Here is a 6227-nt window from a genome sequence, read left to right on the forward strand (position 1 = left end):
CATTTTTCCTCCAAACTCAGTTTGTGGGGACTGGAGAGGTGACTCAGTGGGCAAAAGCAATTGTTCCTCTTGCAGAGGACCCTTGTTCAGTTACATAGACAAAATTTTACCCCAATACAATACAATACAATAGAAAAGGAATAAAAACTGTAGAATCACTTTGTAGATTCCGGTGGTGTTTCTGTTAGAAGGAATCCAGTCCTGCTCAGCTGCGGAAGTTTGTGCAGGGTCCTCACAGTCGCACACACACAAATGTTAATAAACGATACCTAAGAAATTGCTGTACTCAGAGACTTGTACCTAGCCCAGCTGTCATCAGTTAGCCTTTCTCCAGCGGCTGATGGCAGTAAAAGTTTCACAGAATCAGATGGGGATAATAAGGGTTCACAGGGACTGAAGAGGCAAACACACGGATGCATGGGTCAGCACTATGTCCTCTGTATGCACACTGTGGTTGTTTAGTTCGGGGGTTTTTGTGGGACTCCTAAAGAGTGGGACTGTGGGGAGTCTCTGACCTGTTTGTCTGATCTTGGGAACCTTTTCTTCCTTCTGGCTGACTCCCCCAGCCTTGATATGAGAGCTTGTGCCTATGCTTATTGTAACTCATTGTGATATGTTCAGTTGATATTCCCGTGTTCACCAACTTCCCGAAACCGCTGTCTGAACAGAAAGATGGACTGGACATTTCAAGACACAAGGAAAGATTAAAGAAGTACCATCAGCCTCTAGTGCTGGGTCAGTATTCTGCAGGAGGCAGCTTTCTCCTTAGCCCATGTCCATTGGTCCAGGCATTAAGAGGTAGAAAAGGGAATAGCTCCTTTCACTATCTCCCCTAGCGACTCCTGGGGAAAAACTTTGCTTCCCATTCCCATGACCTTAGGTCCTTCTGGTCTGGAAGTTTTGGTTCCAGGGTGAATGTTGGTGTGGGGGCCTTGCCTCTCTCTGGAGCACAACAAATACCCCACTGAAAGGAAGCTCAGACCCCTCCGAAGCCATTTTGAACTTCTGATGTCCTTAATACAACAGGCTGAGAAGGAAATAACAGTGTTAGGAGGGCTGATGGATCAAGATCACCTAGGTTTCAAGAACAATGAAAATATATTACATACTCATTTGATAAAATGCCAAATGGTATTTTTTTAATTTAATTATATTTGTTGGGGGAAGGAAGAATATGCTGCAATATTATTATGTATAGGAATCAGTTTTGTGTCTTTTGTACCACTGGCAGAAAAAATGAGAGTAAGGTGAATGTATTCAGAGACAAGTTAATCAGTCCATCTGTAGTTACAAAGGTTCCAATCCCAATTCATTTAATATATTCTGTTTTGTGAAGTAGTAACAATGTTGTTACTAATACTGCCCTCAATCTATATTTTTGTCTTATTATCAGCAATCTTGAATAAATCATATATAATTTTTACCAAAATTAGTATTTTGGCAATGGAGTATAATGTATTGTAATGAAGTGCTGTCTTTATTTGTGCTAACCTAAGGAAAAATAAAGAATTATAAATAAAAAAAAAAGAAATTTGAATTGAGTGTCTACTATAAAGGCAAGAAGATTATGGTTGTTGGGTAGGAAATCCTATAGGGTATCTTGGCGCCACATTGTCCAAAGATTAAAGATGATGGGAGACTGCAACAGCCTTCTCTAGGCAGATGACAAAAAATGTAGATGCACCAGGAATGAAAACACATTTCACAACTCTAAGTAAAGAACCTGAATATACCTGGAATAAACTGTAATCCTAAATCAGAGGGAACGACTGTGAGAAATGTCTTTGCTTAAGTTGAAGTACGTACAGCACTTCACAAACACATTTGGAGGCAGAAAAACATAAGCATTTATCTCAAGACCTGAAGGACACACCTTTAATCCATATCAAGATTCTGGAGGACACACCTGCAGCTGGGCCACGCCTTCTGCCTCCTAGGACCCTATAAAAAACCATGGAGGAAGCTGTTGCTCATTGCCTGCTTGCCCTCCAGTGCAGCAAAACCATTCCCTCACTGGCATTAGAGAATTCTTCATCCCAATTCCAGCATAGATTGAAGACCAGTCGGCACATCTAACGTCCTGGACTGAGTAAGTACTGGATACTTGGACTCTCCCTTCACAGCTAGCCTTTGTGGGATTAGCAGGACTGCAGCCCTAAGGCATTCTAATGAATCCCTTGTTTCAAACAGAGAGTGTCTTTGGGTGTGTTCTGTTACACTAGAGAACCACTATGCAAAATTTTGGATGAGTATATAAAATGTTGTAAATTATTAAAAGTTGTGTATGATTCTCAAATCCACTGACCTAAGATTCAATCTAGAAAAAAAAAGTGATACAACAGTTCCGTGTAGCCTAGTCTACCCACACTGAAACTAGAATTGAAATCTGATTAATTTCAGAGACTCGAGTTTCCAGGCCCATAGAAGAGGGAACAGAGGAGAAACAGAAGCTGAAAATGTATATCATGCCTAGTATTGTTTCCTAAGGGCAAGAGAAGACAAATCCTAGTTTTTCATTTTGGATCCAGTTTAACCTTCAAACTATCTCCAGGAGTAATGTCACAGGACGCCATTGACCAGAGCTGGGACTATAAACTCCGCAACATCCAGAATTTCTCCTGCAGGTGGACCATCCGCAACTTCCGTTTTATTCTGGAGGAAAGGAGGGACAGTATTAGAAGCCCAACATTCTCAACAGGAGACAATAACAAAATGGTGTTTGAGAGTTCAACCTAAGGGGGTCGATGAAGAAAGCTCAGATTACCTGTCAGTTAACATAGGGTTACTCTCATCTCCAAATAGCCCCATTAAGGCACAGATCAAGTTTTGGATCGAAAACGCCAAAGGAGAAAAAAAGCGAACCTGTGACTAGCCTGAAAGACTTTAGTTTCCGTCCAGGCTACCAAAGGGGTTGCAAATTGTTAGTCCGTCGAGATTTTCTCTTGGACCATTCTCGTGGCCTTCTCCCTGAAGACCACTTCATCCTCTACTGCATGGGGACCCTGGTCCCATACTCCTACAGAATGTGTGACGACAGCTCAGAGCCGAGAATCCAGGTTCACAAATGCATATTAGGAGATGATCTAGGAGATCTGTGGAAGAATTCGAGCTTCACGGACTGCTGCCTGGTGGTAGCAGACCAGGAATTCCGGGCTCACAAGGCCATATTAGCAGCTCGCTCTCCAGTTTTCAGAGCCATGTTTGAACATGACACGGAGGAGAGCAGAAAGAATCGCATTGAGATTCGTGACCTGAAACCTGAAGTCTTCAAGGCAATGATGGACTTCATTTACACCGGGAAGGAACCAGTCCTCCACAGCATGGCAGATGCTGTGCTGGCAGCTGCTGACAAGTATGGCCTGGAGCGTTTGAAGGTCATGTGCGAGAGTGCCCTCTGCAGGGACCTCTCTGTGGAGAATGCTGCCCACACTCTCTTCCTGGCTGACCTCCACAGCACAGCGCAACTGAAAACACAGGTGCTGAATTTTATTACAGCTCATGCTTCCGAGGTCTCTCAGACCGCAAGCTGGAAGTTAATGGTGGATTCATGCCCCCACTTGGTGGCTGAAGCATACAGCTCCCTGGCTTCTGCTCAATGCAATCTACTGGAACCCCCTCTCAAACATCTGAAGTAATCCCACAACCTGTCACTGGTACCCTCTATGTGTATCCCAGAAGCAGTGGTCAGTGTTGATACCGATGACTCCTGGGTAGACTATGGGGTACATGGAGCAATTACAGCAACTCTGGGGAATGATATCACGGTTTAGTTGTGCTTTGATACATTTATTAATGCCTTGAACATTGTAGTGGTGTATTATTTGTATTTTGATAAATAAACCTTGCCTGAAGACCAGAAGTAAAGCTAAAGCCACTGGAGATCAGACAATGATGACACACACCTTTAATCCCAGGATGTGTTAGACAGAGTAACATGGATCTCTGTGGGTTTAAAGGCACCTTAATCTAAACAAGATCAATGCGGTAACAAGTCCAGGTGGTGGTGGTTCACACCTTCCATCCTAGCCTAGGAAATCCCAGCACTAGAGGTAATAATATAAAATGGGATGAGAGAGGCTTAATAATCTGCCTCTTCTACAGTCACCCATCCTTAATACAGGAAAGATGTTTCTAGTGGCTTGTCTGCTTTGCTTTTTTGGTTGTTGGTTTGAACCCCAATAGCTATCTTTAGGTTTTTATTTTTGGTGCTACAGAATGGCAGGGTAGGGGAGGAACCATGATGAACTCTGATGGACCCTATGCAAACACTCCTCCGTTGCTCTACTGGTTCGATTTTTTGTCCATTGATTTTGAAACTGGGATTCAGTTTAGCTAAAGCCCACAGCACATCCCAACAGGGTTTCTTTGGAGACACCTGTCTGGATAGGACTGTGTAGAACATTTGATCAAGGGCTCAGAGCAAAGGAGAAAACAAACGTGAATGTTTTCTCATGAGACAAGGGGAAGAGAATGAGGACATTTTTCCTCCAAACTCAGTTTGTGGGGACTGGAGAGGTGACTCAGTGGGCAAAAGCAATTGTTCCTCTTGCAGAGGACCCTTGTTCAGTTACATAGACAAAATTTTACCCCAATACAATACAATACAATAGAAAAGGAATAAAAACTGTAGAATCACTTTGTAGATTCCGGTGGTGTTTCTGTTAGAAGGAATCCAGTCCTGCTCAGCTGCGGAAGTTTGTGCAGGGTCCTCACAGTCGCACACACACAAATGTTAATAAACGATACCTAAGAAATTGCTGTACTCAGAGACTGGTGCCTAGCCCAGCTGTCATCAGTTAGCCTTTCTCCAGCGGCTGATGGCAGTAAAAGTTTCACAGAATCAGATGGGGATAATAAGGGTTCACAGGGACTGAAGAGGCAAACACACGGATGCATGGGTCAGCACTATGTCCTCTATATGCACACTGTGGTTGTTTAGTTCGGGGGTTTTTTTGGGACTCCTAAAGAGAGGCACTGTGGGGAGTCTCTGACCTGTTTGTCTGATCTTGGGAACCTTTTCTTCTTCTTGTCAACTCCCCACCCTTTATATAAGACCCCCACCCTTTATATAAGAGTTTGTGCCTATGTTTATTGTATGTCATTATGATATGTTCAGTTGATATTCCCGTGTTCACCAACTTCCAAAAACAGCTGTGTGGACAGAAAGATAGACTGGACATTTTAAGATAGAAGGAAAAATTAAAGAAGTACCATCAGCCTCTAGTGCTGGGTCAGTATTCTGCACGAGGCAGCTTTTTCCTTAGCTCATGTCCATTGTTTCAGACATTAAGAGGTAGTATAGGGAATAGCTCCTCTCACTATCACCCCTAGTGACTCCTGGGGGAAAACGTTTCTTCCCATTCCCATGACCTTAGTTTCTTCTGGTCTTAAAATTTTGGTTCCAGGGTAAATGTTGGTGTGTGGGCCTTGCCTCTCTTTGGAGCCACAACAAATATTCCCCTGAGTGTAATCTCAGACTTCTCCAAAGCCATTTTGAGCTTCTGATGTCCTTAATACAACAGGCTGAGAAGGAAATACAACAGCCTGTTAGGAGGGCTGATGGATCATGATCACCATCAGAAATTTGGATATAGTTTCCACAATAAAGGCAAGAAAGATTATGGTTGTTGGGCAGGAAATCCTTTAGGGTATATTGGTGCCGCATTGTCCAAAGATTAAAGATGATGGGAGACTGCAACAGCCTTCTCCAGGCAGATGACCAAAACTGTAGATGCACCAGGAATTAAAACACATTTCACATTTCTTAAGTAAATAGCCAAGACGGGTTGTGTATTTCTACTGAAGGAGAGTAAAGGCAACCATCCACATATGGTCAATTAGATTTTTTGAATTTTGTACATTGAACCATCCCTACATATCTGGGACAAAGCATAGTTCCTCATGGTAGAAATCATAGAATATTATGGCATTCCAATTTTAATTATATAACGAGTATTTTTGCATCAGTGTTCATAATATTTTGGTCTGTGATTTAGCTATTATGGTAATTTTGGACTAAAAAAATGAATTTATTAATGATCCTTTGTGTCTACTTTCTGAAATAATTGGAGGAGGATGTACTTTAACTTTTCTTTGACTAGCAGGTAGGTCAATATGCCAAAAGTGTCTGGTTTGAAGAATAAAGGCGCACACCCTTAATCTGGATAATGGGGATGGTTGATACAATTAAGATCAGGCCACTTCCTCTTATTAACAACTTTGTCTTA

General features: G+C 42.4%; 1 pseudogene; it reads left to right on the forward strand.

Moving 5' to 3' along the window:
• Window positions 1-2556: 2556 nt before the first annotated feature.
• Window positions 2557-3635, forward strand: LOC121450367 (annotated as a pseudogene).
• The last annotated feature ends 2592 nt before the right edge of the window (window positions 3636-6227 follow it).

The sequence above is a fragment of the Microtus oregoni genome, unplaced genomic scaffold, assembly GCF_018167655.1.
Source record: "Microtus oregoni isolate MIOR12 unplaced genomic scaffold, Mior012 000007F_ref0000211, whole genome shotgun sequence".
Taxonomy (NCBI): Eukaryota; Metazoa; Chordata; class Mammalia; order Rodentia; family Cricetidae; genus Microtus; species Microtus oregoni.